General features: G+C 44.0%; 1 non-coding gene across 1 annotated transcript; it reads right to left on the bottom strand.

Moving 5' to 3' along the window:
* Positions 1 to 18,092: 18,092 nt before the first annotated feature.
* On the bottom strand, positions 18,093 to 18,199 carry LOC112087414. The gene has a single exon (XR_002900095.1). It is a non-coding gene; the product is annotated as a small nucleolar RNA R71 (small nucleolar RNA).
* Between the last annotated feature and the right edge of the window lie 959 nt (positions 18,200 to 19,158).

Raw genomic sequence — 19,158 nt, 5'->3', positions numbered from 1 at the left:
ACAGGTTTTCAAAGTAAAACTTAGTGACATTAAACAAAGTCCTCTTGGGAGACACCCCAAGCTTATCCTTGTACATATTTCTTTTTAATCTTTTCACTTTCTTTCTTTTTATGTTTTTATGATGTTTTTGATGTGTCTGTTGAGTGTGTTCAGGTATAGAAATGTTCAGGAGTTGTCCAAAGAAGAAGGAATGGTGCCAAAGAAAGGTAAAGACATGCTGCACCAAGTTAAATCCGGACTGGGACACACCGAGCTCAACATCGGCCATATGCACCTCGGTGTGGGAAATTTTCTTTGGAAAAGTTTAACACCGGGGACAGCATTGGGCAAATGACCCTCGGTGTAGAATTAACACGAGAACGTGGAAAATACCGGGAATATGATGGCCGGTGTAGAAACTCCCCAGACTATGCAGCACAACACCGAGATCAGCATTTGGGAGATCAAACTCGGTGTAATTCTTGCCTAAAAGCATTCTGATTAGTACCGGGGATTACACCGGGTAAGAGAAGGCCGGTGTAGAACTTTTCTCCAAGAAAGACTCAACACCAGGGACCACACCGGGGACATGAAGGCCGGTGTAGAACACGACTTGGGAAGAAGAGGACAGCACCGGAACAAGCACCTGGGAGACTTAAACCGGAGTAAAACGCAAAGTGGGAAGGGAAACTCAACACCGGGGGTCACACCGTGTAAATGGAGCTCGGTGTTGAGATTTTCCCCAACACGTACACCAGCACCAAGGTCTATACTGGACACAAGCAGGCCGGTGTTGAACCTCCCGAGTCTGCTCAAAACAACTCCGGGACCGGCACCTGAAAGAACAAGCTTGGTGTAGAAACCCTCGGAAACACAGCTGAACAACACCGAGCTCAGCATCGGGAAGAAAAAGCTCGGTGCAGCTTGATGCACCTATTTACCTGGCAGTCCATAGGGTGTACCTGGTCAAATTTGATAACTAAGGTTTTTAAAGCCTTAGATGGGGGTATCAATCCCCTTGTCAAAGTAGTATAAGGGGTGTCAATCCATATGTGTGGTAGTTAGGCACTAGTTTATGTGATAGGTTCTTAAGTCAAGTAATCAAAGATGAGTTTTGTGAAACCAGCAACAAGAAAGCATAAAACAAGAAACAAACAAGCTATGATTAATGAACTAAGCAAGCAAACAAAACAAGATGATGGTGATTAAGCAAATGATAAAAGCTAAACCTCTAGATGTGATCATTGATTAGGGTGCTTTAGATATTGAATCATGATGCTAAGAACATAATGCAACACTTGCTACTCTTTAGTCTAGGCTTCTTAATCAGATTAATTCATTCCCATGACAATAATCCCTTTGCAAATCACTTAATCAAGTCTAACAACCATTAGATATAATCAAGCAATCAGCAAGCATAATGCATCAAGCCTAATAAGTGACCAAACAATCTCTCAACCAAGAAGACTGAATCTTATACAGAAAGACATAACAAGCAATCACATGATCTCAAACATTTCAACTTAGAACTCTAATCTAGACTAATCCTCTCATGAAGGCATTAATCTCTACACTAATCCACTTTCAAACCAAATCATCATTTGTGAAATATGAATCAATGAGCATTAAGAAACAGTTCTAATATGCCATTCATGCATTTAACAATCATTCCCATGACATTAATGCATAAACCCTTAGTTAGCTTTCATTCAGGCATTTCATCAAACACTTTTGGTGCATGAAAAACCCAGATTCTAGACCCAAGTGATGTGCAAGGATCTAGCATTAGGATCAGCTAACTAAGGAAAGGAGAAAAGAATCTAAGCTTAAACAATCATTAATCTACATCTAAGCACCCTAATCTACACACCTAGAAGCTTAAAAGATGACTACTCACTAATCATGAAGAACACATCTAATCTTTTGCAAGAGATGATGTTAATCATGATTAGAAGCAGAAATGAGATGATGAGATGATGAGAAACAGACTTAGATTGATTAAATCCTTGAGATCTCTCTTAATCAAAAACGTTTTTACACTAAAAAGGAAAGAAAACTAGAGAGAAACTAAGAGAGAAGATGATATCCTTGGGTTTTTCTCCCAAAAAACTATATATACCTAGTGCTAATGGACCGGGTCAGCCCAGGACAAACTGGGTACTGACCCGGCTCAGTTGGGTCAAGTGGAAAACCTGCGGGTCAGTCCAGTATGTCCCAGGTCGCACACCTAAGTCGCAGTAGATGAAGACTTGTCTTGTGAAGCCTGAATCGCCTTGTCTTAGCCGCACGCCTAAGTAGGAGTGTTTTGCGAGTGTTGCTGCGGCTTGGTCTCCTTCCTCTCCAACTCGCAGGGCTAAGGCGGTTTCTGGGGAATGTACAAACTGTGCGGGTTGGTCTCTATTGCACCTAGGTCGCAGGCTCAAGTCGGAGTGATTTGCGAGTGTTGCTGCGGCTTGGTCTCCTTCCTCTCCAACTCGCAGCATCCAGAGCAGCTTAGACCACTTCGCATTCCGGAGAGTGTAACTCCTATGAGACTTGTCCGAATTGAATGATTTCGGTTGCAGAAGACAGAGGACTCATTTATCTCCAACTTTGGTGAAGAAAGCTTCGGTGCTTGGGAAGTGTAAGGCTTCCTGGAGGGCACATCTTTGCAGTGCATGTACACGACCAGAGAGAGGCGTCTAGACATGTGTCCATTCCGGAGACTGTATCTTTCTGCTCATAGATCCGAATTGAATGCTCTTGGACGTTCTGGAAAGAAGACTCAAATGTCTATGGTTCTCATGAAGGACCCGGAAACTAAATCGGCCTGGAAGTGCACCGTCCTTCGCATCCTTTAGAGCTGATCTGCTCGGTCCGGAATACCTGCGAGACTGGGGTTCCTTCCGACAAGCTTATCTCTCTGCTCACGCGTCCGAATTCCACGATTCTACTTGCTAAGAGACCGTGATGCAATGCTCTCCAAATTCTATGAAGCACCCGCCGTCTGAATCGGACCGGAAGGCTCCCCGGACAGGCGATCATTCAGGGGTATCGGATTGCTCCGGAACGAGTGCGAGACCTGTTCGTCTTCCGATTACCATATCTTTCAGTTCTGTGGTCCAAATGCCTTGATTCCAACTGTTATGAACTCTTGACTCAATTATCTCCAACCTTTATGAAGACTCCGATAGCTGAATCTGACCGGAAGGTTCCCTGGACGGGCGATTTCGGAAACGTGTCTGCACCCGGAGATTTTGGCCGAGAGACTTGACCGCGGTACGTGTTTTTGGCCGAGAAAGCTACCCGCGGGAAGGATTTTGGCCGAGAATCTTCGGCCATCAGTATATCATTTTGCCGAGAAACCCAAAATTGCTCCTTTTCACCATTTTTGATCATTTCAACTCCATTTCTTCATCTGAATCACATCCTCCACTCCAAATAAACTCCAAAAGCACCTGTTTAACACTCCAAAACATGCAAAACTCTCTTGGACCTAATGCAATCTCCTAAGTCCTAAAACAATGCTTAAACACCTAAATTGCATGCAAATGAGACATGATTTGGACTAGAATATGTACATTAAATGATGCAATTTATGAATATATCAAAATTCAACAGAGGACAGCCCTCACCAGCTGTATCCCACACCGACCTAGAGACTTAAGTCTCTTCTTCCCCGATACTAGGCTTGCCTCTCTTTCACTCTCAGAACTTCTTTTTCTCTTAACTTGCTCATTTTAACTCGGTTTTTCGTGATTCTTATTGCGCTGAGCTCGTTTTTCCATCCTCTTTCTGTTCCTGCTAACGTCTCTAGCAGCATTTCACTTAATCCCAAGGTAATCAATCATGAAAGCATCCCATCTTGTACTTGAACTGAATCGGTTTTTGAAAGATTTTTTCTTGAAGAAATGTTTCTTGAAATCGGTTAATGCACTGTTATAGGAACTTATAACCTTGGGATTCAGGCTGGAAATGAGTTAGAAAGGGACCCCTGTACTTGATTTCTGTTCTTGAACTGAGTTGTGCATTTCTTGAGAAACTTGTCTTTGAGCAGTAATTTTGGTGCAAGAATTGTTCTGGGCTGATCCGATTTTTTTTTTTGATGTGGTAAATTGCTGTGGACTGATTTGGATGTGCTCTTCATGCTAAAGTTGTTTCCAAAACTTCACAGTGGTTTTACCATTTTTGATATCATAAAATCGTACAAGTGGTATTGTCTTGGTTTATATGCTCATTTCTTGTGTGAGACTTGTGTTTTCAGGAACAATGGAAAAGACCAGAGGCTCTGATGCACCAGAAGGGACAAAAAAATCTGCTAAGAAAAACAAGCAGATTGTTATGAGAAAAGGAGAAGCCTCAACCTCCAAAGCCCAAAGAAAACGAACTGAAAGGGGAGAGGCCGCTGGTGATGATGTGAGAGTTGTTCAAACAGCTGCTGGGAAAAGAAAAAAGACAGAGAGCAAGAGGTCAAAGAAAGCCAAGGAACCATCTTTTGCTGATTACTTGAAGAAGCTGAGAGAGATAGAGATGGAGCCAACTTGGTTTCCTGATTGTGAGTTCCTTGAGAATCTTGGGATTTTAGAAGATGTGAGGACCATTACCAAGATAGCTGGTCTTCAGAACTTGATTGACATGCCGCACCATGCTTACAATGATTCCACAGCTCAATTCCTTGCCTCATTGCTTGTAACTTACCACCAAAATGAAGGGCATTGTTCCATTGACTTCAAGATTGGTGTGGAGAGATATGAGATGCCTTTTGCTATAATATGTAAAGTTTTTGGGTTTGCCACTGAAAACAGATCTGATCTTGGTGAGCCATCTGCCACCACAGAAGATGTAGAAGAACTTTGAAAACTCTCAGCCAATGGAGGTTATCTTGCTGGGATAAGCAAAGCTTCTAACTTGAGGAATCCAGCGATAAGAATGGCTCACAAGGTTGTTGCTCAGACATTCTTTGGAAAGAAAGAGTTTGGGTCTGTGTCTCAGAAAGAGATGAGGATTGTGCAAATGGGGATAAAGGCTTTCTTGCCTTTTTATCAAAGTGGTGCACCATTTATTGGAGATGAGACAAAGCCTTCTATGGCCGCACTTTTAATCAAGAATTAATTTTTATGCATCTCAAGGAATGGGCTCTCACCACCAAGAGCAAGAATCCACGCCTGAGTTATGGAGGTCTGATCGCTCCTCTCTTGATTGCTAAAGGCACACCTCTGCTTGGTGAGAAGAAGCATTTTAAGTTGATGGATGCATCACATCTTGTGAGAACAACTTTCATTGAGGGATCTGTGGAAGGAGGCTTGTTTGCTTATAACCTCACTTTGCATGACAGAGAAGTGGGGATCTTGCTGCCCAATACATCCATCACCTCACTTTCTGATAAGAGGAAAATTGGTTTTCACATCACCAAAGACCTCCACTACAACCCAGCTATTCATCCTCCCATCATCAGCATCAAGAGGAAAGTGACCAAGGGAAAGCATGCAATGAGCGATGATGAAGAAGCTCAAGAGGATGAGCCAGTGATCCCTGATCCAAAGTATGGAAGTGAGAGGTACTTCTTCACTCCATACAATGGAAGAATTCCTGAACCCATTGCCCAAGCTCATCACCACACTAATCAGCTTCAAGGGTGGAACAAGTGGCAAGACATGACAATCAAGAAGCTGGTGAAATCGGTTAAGAGGTTGAAAAGGACTGTTAAGGGGATGAAGCTCAAGATCAAGGAGTTTAGCAGCCAGGGAGAGAAAGGAGAGAGCTCCCAGCCCATCAATGTTGAACCGCTGCAAGCTCAAGAGGCTGTAGGAGAGAATTCTGAGCAAGGAGGACAACTGGTGGTGTACAGCGATCATGAGTCATCTGATGAGGAGCTGAGGGCAAAGAGAGCCGCAATGAGATCACCCTCAGACCAGTCCAGCAATCCATCTTACTCAGTGGGGTCTCCAACCCCAGCTCGAAGTCCTTGAGAGGTACCAACTCCAACTTGTACATAGCATTTTGCATTTTATTTTTCTTTCTCATATTGCATTTTGAGCTTGATATACACTCCTTTCTTATGCTTTTATATTACAAAGGACTGTGTTATTTAAGTGTGGGGGAGGAGTTTAGTATTGCTAACTGATGTGCTGTCGTGTTGAGGGTTGTCAAGTTTTACCCTAAATGAAATCAATAGCCGCAAGTGCACAGCTGATCGATTGTAGTACTTAGGGATCGAATCCACAGGGAAGGAGGATCTTCCCTGCAAAAGCCTTCGAAAGAAATATAAAGTAAGTAAGTCTAGAACTAAACAGTTTTTTGGGGGTTTTGGTGGTGTGTTTAAAATGTAAAAACGAATCTTAAAGAGAAAATACGGGAATTAAAATGACCTAATAACTGAACTTAACGAAAACGAGTAAAAATGAGAAAAACGGCTAACCTAATTGCTCAAATAAAAATCGATTGAAAGGGAATGAAAATAGTAAACTAAAGCTTGAAATAAAACGGTGTGAATCTATAAGAAAAAAAAGCTGGGGTTCAGGGAAGTTTTCTCAGGGGTACGAACGATTCAAAACATTGCTAGAGAGTAAATTTGATAAGATCTTAGCTTAAACTTTTCGAACTGGAGTTACGGACGTATGAATATGCCACTGTCGTGATCATAGACAACTATCTCTCTCAACCCTGACCAGTAGGTTTCCACTCTGGTCCTCGAAGAGAAGAGATGCATTATGTTTAAGACTCGTCAGCATTCACAAATCGCCCATAGGTAGGTTTCCAATCCTATGTTTGTTTTGCTCTCCCAAACTAGATCTGACACCGGATGAACACTTTCGTGTCACCAAGCATCTGGATCAGATTGTAGTTCATGACGCTACTCTCATGCAGGAAAAACGAATTCAGAAGAAAAAGTTATAAGATTCGGCTCAAAAGCTCATGGAATCCTCATCGAACATATAGATCCCCATCGAAAATCCCTTAGTCCCAACAATAAAACTACTGAGACATAATAAACGAAATTAAAAACATGGTATTAAAAAGTAGAATAGAAACCGAAATTGAAAAAGAAAGAACAAGGGTTCAAGAGACAAATCTCTCTCTCCCTAAAACCTAAAACTTAAAAAGTATTCTAAAACAATAAGAGCATATGAGGTCTTATGAGGTGATGATCCAAATTAGGGTTCCTAAGACATGTATTTATAGTGCTCAAGACATCTCTGGGCGTCACTTAGGGTTTCTCCAAATGAGGGAATCATTTTGGGCTTCAGAAATGGGCCTTCGGGCTCGGAGTTAGCTGGCCGCGGTCGGGATGAGTGTTACCGCGGGAAATGGGTGGCTGGCCGTGGTCGGGGTGCTTCTGACCGCGGGAAATGACCTGGTGGCCGGTGATACTTCCATCTTTAAGATCTCCAAATTTGAGCTGGATCAGACGGTGAGAAGGCCTTCAATCAGGGGTGAACTTCTGACGGTTTGACTCTGAGCTGAAATCAGGTTTTCTATCCATTTTGTTAAGCTTTTTCTTAAGTTACCTGAAAAGAGTCTTGGACCTACAAATACTAGAAAAACGTAATAAAAGTACTTGAAAGCAATTAAAAACATAGAAAAAGTATTTCAAAACGATCCATAGAAGTGGTCAAAATACGGTGTTATCAACTCCCCCAGACTTAAACCTTTGTTTGTCCTCGAACAAAGCAAAAGCCTAAACTGGTTAAGTGAAAACAAAAATAGGAAATGCACAAATATCAGAGACATGAACTCCTAAACTAGGACCAAAGATCGTGCATCAATCCACAACTTAGTCTAGAAAATTCTCACCAATGCACAAAAGATACTAGTCCACTTTTTCCGTCATGCAAAACTTAAACAATCTAAATCTTGATTCCAGTCAACTAGCTCTCTACATTCATTAAGTTCAATAGTGAGTTCTCATTAAAGACATCATCCAGGGTAGACGGCGTTTGGCATTAAAGGGCTGTTTAAGTAGTGGAGTTAAGTGTTTTGGGTTACCTGATGAATCTGGAGGATGCAAGATAATATGCAAAACCGCAAGAGAGATAATGACCTGTTGATGACCGCAATTTTCAGTCAGTTCTTCTTGCCAAATGTTGTTGCATAATCCTTCCTCCTTTGTTGTGAACAGCTATTCCCCCAGACTTAGATTCTTTCCTGGAATCAGAAAATGATCTCCAAAACTCCATAAAATCAGACTCCAGTTGCCTTGAGACTTAAAATTCGACCTCTCTAGACTCTCTAAGGCTTTTATTTCCTTATTTTCTTATTTTCGGATTTTTTTTTTTTTTGAAAAGGAAATGCCTTTTAAAGAGAGAGAGACTAGAGGACGAGATTGTACCAAAATTTGAGATTTTTCTAAGGCAAACTGAGCTTCCTCTTGTGCTGAATCCTTCCGAGAACTTTTCCGGCAAATCGCAGGTCTCTGTCCTTGGTGACTGAAAACTGCGTCGTTCCTCTTTCTCTCCAACGTTTTTACACTTATCTGCATATAAGACAATAGAAAACAAGAATGCATGTGGTTTGAAAGAGGATTGGTTAAGGTGGGGAACTAGCTAAAGATGAACTAGCCATTCAAGATCAACTGAGAGTGGTAAAAGGATAAAGGAGTCCTGAATGTATGATTCGTTTCCCTGGTCTAATGCTTCAATGAGAAAATTAAGTCTAAATTAGGTCCAAATAATACAGAGCTAGTGTATTCCTTCATCTAAATCGAAATCATTCAAATTCCTCTGGGGTACTTCGTTTCGAATGTGCTTAGCTACCGCCTAGTCTAGTCATAAATCATGAATGAGCATGTCACTAGGAACAGTCTAAAAGCACACAGTCAACTATCATTGATTCATGTTCACCATTCCCTTTTAAAACGTATTTTATTTTGAAAACCGATTTTGAAAAAACTTTAAGGAAAATGCAAAAAGTGTAGATAATGCAAGACTCATGAAAGAAAAGTGGTTAGAAAGGGGATGAAATCCTCCCCCAGACTTAAATCACATTGTCCTCAGTGTGAAACAAATCGAGATTGGATGAGAAAAATGCATAGATAATCGAATTGGTGAGGCCAAAGAGAACTTACCTGGATCCGGGATGCTGGTGGAGATGAACCGGATTCATTCGAAGAGGTTTGGGAAGGTGATAGGTGGTGATGAAGGTGGTTGAAAGTGATGAATGAGGTGGAGTGGGGATTGGTGAGGTGGAATGAGGTGAAGTGGGTGGTTTGGGGTCGGGTTTGATCTCAACGACCATTTGCCGCGGTCAGGAGCCATGCGATCGCGGCAAACCAATGCTCGGCCGCGGTCAGAAAGACGCGACCACGGTCGAAGGGGTGTTTCCCGCGGTCATAGCACCTGCGACCGCGGGGGCTTATCTCGCGGCCTCTTCCTGCTTCTCCTTGGTTCCTACTGGGTCGAGCAGTCAGGGACCGTCCTTCTTTTTGGTTTTTTCGGGTTTTTTGATTTTTTTTGGCTTTTTTGTTTTATAAGAAACACCTGAAACTAAGAAAAAGAAAAAGATCAATAGAAAAAGAAAGAAAAATCCTAAAAAAAACAATACCTAAATGTGTTGCCTCCCATTAAGCGCTTCTGTTTTAAGTTGTTTAGCTCGACATTTGGTGTTGGACATGGCTTAGTCCAATGAAGAAGACCTTGTCCTGAGACAAGTCTTTTTCGACATCTCCTTGCTTTGTCTAGCAGGTTCTTCGTCACTCCAAAGTTCTTCTTCAAACTCTTCTGTTGCAGAACGTTTTCCTTCTTTGCTGTTGTATGGGACAGCTTCTGTGAAAACATCTTTGTCGATATTAGCAAATGAAATCCTCCTGTTTGGCCAGAACATTATAGCTCCGGAAGTTGCTAGAAAAGACCATCCGAGAATCACTGGATATGTTGCATCTCTCGTCTCGACAATGTAGAAGTCAACAGGCACTATGCAATCTCCTATTCTCAAAGGAATTTCATGAGCTATTCCTTGAGGTGTTGCATTGGAATCATCAGCTAGACTAATCTTTGCTCTAGTCCTGCGCAGGTGTTTAATACCAAGTCTCAAAGCAATTGCCTTGGACATCATGTTAAGACAAGCTCCAGAATCACAAAGCACGTTTTTAAACATTTCTCCTCTAATAGAACAAGAGATAAGAAACTGACCTAGACCTTCGATTTTGTGAAGTGTTCGAACGGGTTTACCTCTTCTTGCATGGTTGAACAAGTCTTCTATCTCAGGGATTGATTCCTTGCTCTCACAGAAGTAGTGGCCTATCATGAAGTTCTTGCAAGCTCTGGCAAAGGTGATTCCTTCAGGCAAATTTCGAACAACATCATTGAATTCGTCGAGCTTTTCTTTGCTGATTTTGTTGGTGTAGTGGCTGCAGTCTTCAGGATTTTTGAGGTAAATTGCATAGACAGCTGCTTCTGGTGTTGTCATGTATCGATATCGCATAAAGTATCTATGGATATCCTCTTTAGACTCCTTGCAGTACCTAAAAAAGACTTGCAAACGACCAAGCTTCCAGATTTCATCAAAGCTTAGGTGAGCAGGAAATGACCTGACCACGTTGTTGAACTCCATGAGCTTCTCTCTACTGATGTTGTTGGTGATCCATTGAATTTCTCCTGAACTGTCCTCTGAGGTATATCCTGCGTTTGGATCTTTTACAAACAACCCATACTCTTCATCTTCAGACTATTGCTCTTCATACTCATCTTCACAAGACAAGGCCATGTTGCAGGGCCATGACTTGTTCTCGTCTTCAGATCTTTGGGTGCTGATGGAGCAAACCAGTTGTTGATGGAGTGGTTTAGTCATCCCAGGAGGTATATCAGATGCACAGCTGCTTGTATGAGCTGAACGGGACTGTTTTGTAACATATTTCCGGTTGGCCTTGACTGCAGGTGACGCGACCGCGGGAAAACGACCATGGGCCGCGGGTAGACCTAACACGACCGCGGGAAAAGGCTTCTTGGCCGCGGTCGGAAGCGACGCGACTGCGGGGGAGTTTCTCCGAGTTGATTTGCTGTTGTTGCTTGCTCCTTGGCTTCCTGGATGATCTCCTGGGTCTTCTGGCTTGAGGTACTTCCTCTCTGGGCTTGAGCCTTTAGTTTTGATTGCTGTAATCTGCTCTCCAAGTCCTTGTATGATCTCCTCAACCTTTTCTTCAACTTCATCAAGAGCATAGACAACTTTGTCCATGGTTGAGTCAAGCTCTTCGGTTTTGTCAATGACTTTGTAAACATTCTCTGAAACTTCGACTGTGAAGTCATAAGACTCGTTCTTAGCTTTGTTTAGGGCTTTGTCCAGATCATAAGTTTGAAATCCAGGTCCATGACTTTGTTTTTGGTGTTGCGGAGCTCATAGGTGTGCTTTGCTTGCTCTTCCTCCATGTTGTCGAACCTGTTAGCGATCATAGCTGCGTCCTTGGTTGCTCGTTCTTCTATTGAATTGACTTGTGAGGCTAGGTTATCGATCTTCTCATTGAAAATTTTCGATATCCCGTCAATCCTTTCGTTTAGAGCGGCTGTAGCGGTTACTTGAGCTTATATGAATTGCTTGATCACGCCTTCGAGCTGGCTCAATCGGTTGCTGAGCTGGACGTTCTCATCTCGGTGGAAAATCTGGTGAGGTAGGCGATACATAGGATATCTAGGGTTTGCCATTGGAGGTACGTATGGCTCGTTCTGGAACGTTATGTTGGTAAAGAGTTTAATGAATGTTAAAGAGTTGAGGAATAAGAGAACTTGTGGAGATTACTGTTGAGTTGATACATCAGAGTATGGTCTTGCATTGCATATTGAGCATGAACTTGAATTCTCTTAGTGGTCACTTTTCTCTTTCAAAGGAAAAATGAGCTCCCAATGCATTCAACCTTTTCCTCTCATTTGTTCCTTTTTGCTTGAGGACAAGCAAAGGATAAGTGTGGGGGAGTTGATATATTCATAAATTGCATCATTTAATGTACATATTCTAGTCCAAATCATGTCTCATTTGCATGCATTTTAGGTCTTTAAGCATTGTTTTAGGACTTAGGAGATGCATTAGGTCCCAATGAGTCTTTGCATGTTTTGAGTGTTTATCACGTGTATTTGGAGCTATTTGGAGCTGAAAAGATGGATCCAGGAAGTGGAACGGTGATCAAAGCTTGAAAAATGGTGAAATTGGGTCTTTGGAGGTTATCGGCCATTCTCGCGCACCAGGAAGGTTTTTCTCGGCCAAAACGCGTACCGCGGGTGGATTTTTATCGGCCAAAACGCGTACCGGCTAAAGGATTTCTCGGCCAAAATCTCCGGGTGCAAACACGTCTCCAAAATCGCCTGTCCGGGGAACCTTCCGGTCTGATTCAGCTGTCGGGTGCTTCATCGAAGTTGGAGAGGATTAGATCACGGTTCCATAGCAAGTGGAATCATGGAATTCAGATGCGTAAGAAGAAAGTTAAGCTCGTCGGAAGGAATCCCTGTCGCGCTGCTGTTTTGGACCAAGCCGATGAGCTCTGAAGAATGCGAAGGGCGGTGCACTAACAGGCCGATTAAGTTTCCGGGGCCTTCATAAGAATCAGAGACGTTTGAGTCCTCTTTCCAGATCTTCCGAGATCATTCAATTCGGAGCTATGAGCAGGAAGATACGGTCTCCGGAATGGACACATGTCTAGACGCCTCTCTCTGATCGTGTAAATGCACTGCAAAGATGAGCCCTCCAGGAAGCCTTCCACTTCCCAAGAACCGAAGCTTCCTTCACCAAAGTTGGAGGATATATGAGTCCTCTGTCCTCTGCAACCGGAATCACTCAATTCAGACAATTATATCAGAAGTTACACTCTCCGGAATACGAAGTGGTCCAAGCTGCTCTGAATGCTACAAGAAAACCTTGCGACTTGGTTAACTCGCAGGCCTGAAGACGAATGCCTGTAAATTGATGCTGCGAGTTGAGAAGTGCGGGTAAGCTATCAATGGATGAGGTCTGAGGCTCCCGAGCAAGAAAATTGCTAAGTCCACAATCGTGCGACTTAGGCATGCGAGTTGGCCGCGCCTGGAACCAAGCCGCACGATCACTCGCAATCTACTCTGACTTGAGCCTGCGACCTGAGTGTAATGGAGACCAAGCCGCACGGTTTTACATTCCCCAGAAACCGCCTTGGTCCAGCGAGTTGAAGAAGAAGAAGATTAAGCCGCAGCAAGACTCGCAAAACACTCCTACTTGGGCGTGCGGCTAAGACAAAGTGATTTAAGTCTCACAAGACAAGTTCTTCATCTACTGCGACTTGGGCATGCTACCTGGGAGACACTGGACCAACCCGCAGGATTTCCACTTTACCCACTAAAGCTGGGTGTTGGGGTCGGTTTTCAGCCCAAGTAGATAAACCACCTCAGAATGGCTAAGTATGGAAGAAAGATAAGTGGGAGAGCCATGGTCGCCAAGTGGGAGAGCCGTGGTCGCCAAGTGGGAGTGCCGTTCTCACCATGACAAGTGGAGAGCCGTTCTCACCAAGACAAATGGGAGAGCCGTGCAGATAGGCCAGTAGGGAGAGCCGTGAAAGAAGACAGGTTGACCGAGCCGCATCAAAAGAAATGGGCCGAGCCCCACTTCAACACGTTTGGGCCGAGCCGTGTATCGGTGCGGTGGGCTAGATCATGTCCCCATGGCAAGTGGGCCGAGCCGTGAAGAAGGCTAGATGGGCCGAGCTGTAAAGAAGCTTGGACGGGCCGAACCAAAGCCTTGAAAGATGAAGCCCATGGAAACCCTAGGCGAGATGCAAAGGCGGTCAGCCGCACGAAGCGATAAGGAAATATTCCGAAAATCTCGCCCGAGATTTTCGGCTAGGCGGTTTAGAAAGTTAGTATAAATATATGAGGTATACAATTCATTCCGAAAAACTTTGGCAACCCTAAGCAATAAGGACTAAACACTTTACAGCAATAAAAATCCTCTTTTGATCTTACTGTTCTTGCGATTACCCTAGAAGTTTCAGATCCCTTAATTTCTCTTCACAAATTTTTGGTTGTGCGAGTTTTGGCTCACACAATTTGGCGCCGTCTGTGGGGAATCGAAACTTTCTTACTCTAAATCGACGAGACTTTAAGATCCGAAGAACATGGCGAGCAACACCCCCGACGACAACAACAACAACAACACCGGTAACGGCGCGGAGAAGGACGCTCCGGCATCGGGCACGACGACGGCAACGATCGAAACCCAGGAGGAGATGCGAAACATGATGGTTGCGTTGATGAAGAAAATCAACGAACAGGATAAAAGAAACGGGGCGATTACAAAGAGGCTCGACGCGATGGCGGCTGAGCGACTGCACCTAACTTGGAGAGCTGGAATTCCCGACCCGATGGATGGAATCCGGAGACGCTTCGATTTCTCGACACCTGCAGAAGCCTCAGGGAGCGGCGCGAGAAACCCCTCGGCTCCTCCAATGTCTCGTCTCCTCGACGAACAGACCCCCGCGGCGACCCGAGTCAACATAACCGAGCCGCCCCCTCTCCGCCGAAACTCGAGGCGACGAGCCGGCGAAGAAGGAAACGATGCGATTGACGTAGACGCCCAGCAGAACGACGAGACCATGTATCCACAACAAACTGGCTCGGCTCGCCGAATTAGTCAAGAAGAACTCGCCTCGGCACTGAACGGCATCCGGACTGACGAAGTCTCCGATCCGACCCGCGGCGATAACCCAACCGAGGTGGAAGAAAATCTCCAATGGATCGAGCAGGCAGAACGCGAAGACGAGCCGAGGCGAGAGGAGCGGGAGTGATCCCCCCAATCAAAGGGAATGACTCACGCACAAACTCTTGAGCTCAAAGAGCTGCGAGCCTCTATGGCTCGGACAGTGGCTGAAATACGCGCCATGAAATCTCAAGTGCACAACGCGACAAGTGCCGCGCCCGAAATCGACCGAATGCTTGAAGAAACTCAAAGAACCCCGTTCACTGCAAGAATCACGGAGGCCAGGATTCCCGAGCCGGGGAAGGTGAGAATCCCGTTCTACGAAGGAACAACCGACCCAAAAGCACACATCACCGCGTTTCGAATAGCGATGGGACGAGCCTTCACAAAGAACGCCGTTAAACTCACCGAACACGAAGTAGATGCCGGATACTGCCTGCTCTTCGTGGAGCATCTCAAGGGAGCCGCACTCGAATGGTTTTCGAGGCAGGAGCGCAATTCTATCGGCAGTTTTCAACAGCTCTCCGCTTTGTTCCTTAATCAATACTCGATGTTTATGGACAGAGGAACATCTGATGCCGACCTGTGGACACTATCCCAAGGACCGAACGAGCCGTTTCGGGATTACATGGCAAGGTTCAAGGCAGTCGTTGATATGTCCATAATTTGCATCATTTAGGTTGCATAAATCATTCCAAATCATGTTTTATTTCATGCATTTTAGGTCCTTAGGGTTTGTTTTAGAACTTAGGAGATGCATTAGGTCCAAATGAGTCTTTGCATGTTTTGAGTGTTTATCAGGTGAATTTGGAGCTGAAAAGATGAATCCAGGAGGTGGAATGGTGAGCAAAGCTTGAAAAGTGGAAAAATTGGGTCTTTGGAGGATATTGGCCATTCTCGCTGGCCAGGGAGGTTTTACCGACCATTTTCATGTACCGCGGGAAGCTTTACCGGCCATTTTCATGTACCGCGAGTGAAGTGTATCGGCCAAAATCTCCGGGTGCAAACATGTCTCAGAAATCACCTGTCCGGGGAACCTTCCGGTCCGATTCAGATGGCGGGTGCTTCATAGAAGTTGGAGAGCATTGGATCACGGTCTCATAACAAGTGGAATCGTGGAATTCGGACGCGTGAGCAGAGAGTTAAGCTCGTCGGAAGGAACCCCTATCTCACAGGTATTCCGGACCGAGCAGATCAGTTCTGAAGGATGCGAAGGACGGTGCACTTCCAGGCCGATTCAGTTTCCGGGTCCTTCATGAGAATCAGAGACATTTGAGTCGTCTTTCCAGAACGTCCAAGAGCATTCAATTCGGATCTATGAGCAGGAAGATACGGTCTCCGGAATGGACACATGTCTAGACGCCTCTCTCTGGTCGTGTACATGCACTGCAAAGATGTGCCCTTCAGGAAGCCTTACACTTCCCAAAAACCGAAGCTTCCTTCACCAAAGTTGGAGATAAATGAGTCCTCTGTCTTCTGCAACCGAAATCATTCAATTCGGACAAGTCTCCAGGAAGTTACACTCTCCGGAATGCGAGATAGTCCAGACAGCCCAGAATGACTAAGTTAAACATACCGCGATGGAATGCCACGGTCCACACTTGGCCGTGGCAACTTTTGTGCACCCTCGGCAAATGACACGATCTTCATGCCATGGTTTACACTTGACCGTGGCAAACATACACTTGGCTGAGAAGAACTTTGCAACCATTCGGCGATTGACACGGCCTAAATGCCACGGTCTGAGGCTTGACCGTGGCAACTCCTGCAAAGCTTCGGCGATTGGCACGAGCTGAATGCCACGGTCTGGGACTTGACCGTGGCAAATGAACAATTGGCTGGAGACAACTTTTACACAGCTTCGGGTTTTGGCACGGTTTCAATGCCACGGTCTGAGACTTATCATCAAATCAAACTTCTAATCATGGTTAACAACACATCTTGCAAAGGATTTAGTGTGTTGATCATGATTAGTGAGTAGTCACCTTAATGAGGTTCTAGATGTGTAGGTTAGGGTGCTAAAGTGTTAGATTAGGAGTGCTTAGGGCTAGATTCATTGATTCATTTCTCTAAACAGCTGTTCTCTATGCTAGATCCTTGATAATCACTTGAGATCTAGATTCTGGGAATTTCATGCACCAAAAGTGTTTGATGAAATTCCTGAAAGAGTTGTATTAGGGGTTTAAGCATTTTTCTGCATGATGATGTATTGTTATTTGCTTGAATGATCATTGAGAACTGTTTATTAATGCATATTGATTCATATTTCACAAATGGGAATTTGGTTTGAAAATGGATTAGTATAGGGGTTAATACCTTCATGAGAGGATTAACCTAGATTAGAGTTCTTAATCATTTGAATCATGTCTCATCATTGTCATTAGCACTTCTAGTTTAGCACCAAGCACCCTAACCAACTATCATGTCTAGAATCTCATGCCTCCATCATAGTATATTCACATCATTTGTCATTGCTTAGTTCTTGTTTTGTCATTGTCATTAGTTTTTAATCCAGTTTATGTTTGTAGTTGTCTCTAGATTAATCAAAATCCACTCTTGTTTGCTTGAATTAAGAACTTGATCACATAGTTTAGTGTCTAACACCACATCTGGATTGATTAACCTCTTTGTGCTACATTGACAAGAGGATTGATAGCCCTGAGACCCTAAAACGTCTTGTCTATCAATTGGCGCCGTTGCCAAATTGTGGTTGATTAGCATTAAGCTCTGATCTGTTCTTGAGATCAAGTGCTTACTTTCTTGTTTTTACTGATTCCTTTCAAGTTCTGTTTGTGATTTCAGGTGTATGAACACCAGGTCTAGATCAAGAAGCTGTGGTCCACCTTTCCCTCTCAACGACAACATCAACCTTTTGGTACCAAGAAGGAGAAGGGACAGACGTGGTAGGCAGATTGATCAGGCTGACATGGAAGAACAAAGAGATCACGTGGTAGATATAGAACAACCAGTTCATGAGCAACAGGCTCAAGGAAATGGAGCTGGTAATGGAGTTGGTCAAGGGTTTCATCAGGGTAATGTTCATCAGGAACAAGTGCACCAACAAGCTTATGTCCACCAAGGACAAGCTCAAGCTCATCAACAGAGGCATCAGGCCAATGTTCAGCAAAGACAATGTTGGAGAGAATGAAAGGGCCAATGCTCATCAGTATGGAGCTGGTATTCAGGCACCACCTGTGCAAAACAACAACTTTGAAGTGAAGGCATCATTGCTGAATATGGTCCAGAATTCAAAGTTCCATGGGTTAGCAATGGAAGATCCCTTGGAACACTTGGATCAGTTTGATAAGGTGTGTGATCTGACCAAGATTAATGGAGTTTCAGAAGACAGCTTCAAGCTAAGACTATTTCCATTCAGTGTTGGTGACAAAGCTCATCAATGGGAGAAAAATCTTCCAAGAGGCTCCATTCAAACCTGGGAGCAATGCAAGCAAGCATTCTTATCTAAGTTCTTCTCCACCTCAAGAACTGCAAAACTGAGGAACCAAATCTCTAGCTTCACTCAGCACAGCAATGAGAGTTTTGGTGAAGCATATGAGAGATTCAGGAGCTACACAAACCAATGCCCACACCATGGGTTTAGTGAGGCTTCTCTTCTCAGCACACTTTATAGAGGAGCTCTTCCCAAGATTAGAAACCAGCTGGATACTGCTTCCAATGGGAACTTTCTGGGTAAAGAAATTCATGCTGCTTTAGAGCTAGTGGAGAACTTAGCATTGAGCAATGATACTTATGGTGAAGACTATGACAGATCAAATAGGTCTGAAGATTCAAGCTCAGAACAGAGGCTCACCAGAGAAGTTAAGGAGTTGAGGAGTGAATTAGACAAGCTGAAATTCACCACTCAGAAGCCAATGCATTTTGTTGGAGAGTATGAGGAACCTTCTCAAATCTTTGAGAACATAAGTGAAGAAGGTCTTACCCAAGAGGAGCTCAACTACATTGGGAATCAGAGGTTCCAGAGATATCAATATGGTAATGCCAATCCAAACCTCTCTTACAGGAACACCAATGTAGCTAACCCACAAGACCAGGTGTATCCCAATTCTCAAGCTCCACAGAACTTTGTTCCCAAGAACAACTTTCAAGGATCTTTTCAACCAAAGCATCAGTTTGCTCAGAATCAAGGTTTTGGTCAGCAACAGCAATCATTTCAGGGTCCTAATTTCAATACACAGCAGCAAAAGGCACCACCAGGGTTTGGTCCACCACAGTTCCAACAGCAAGCGCCTGTTCAACAACAGTTTCAGCCACCAATAGTTCAACAGCAGCCACAGATGGGTACAGATATGGTGGGTATTCTGCAACAACTACTTCAGGGTCAACAGATCTTTGCAAGTCAGTATGCAGCCATGCAACAGGAAATCAAGGAACTGAAGCAAAACCAGGCATCAAGCTCAAGGAACCAAGGCCACCTATTTGGAAAACCAGAACCCAACCCCAAGGAATATGCCAAGGCCATTACACTGAGGAGTGGAAAAGAGTTACCTGGTATTGAGAACAACAAAGTGATCATTGAGGACAATGATCAACCTGAGG

Source organism: Eutrema salsugineum, unplaced genomic scaffold (assembly GCF_000478725.1).
Source record: "Eutrema salsugineum unplaced genomic scaffold, Eutsalg1_0 scaffold_18, whole genome shotgun sequence".
In the NCBI taxonomy this organism is placed as follows: Eukaryota; Viridiplantae; Streptophyta; class Magnoliopsida; order Brassicales; family Brassicaceae; genus Eutrema; species Eutrema salsugineum.
The sequence above is the reverse complement of the archived record's forward strand: the minus strand, read 5'-3'. Positions and strand labels throughout refer to the sequence as shown.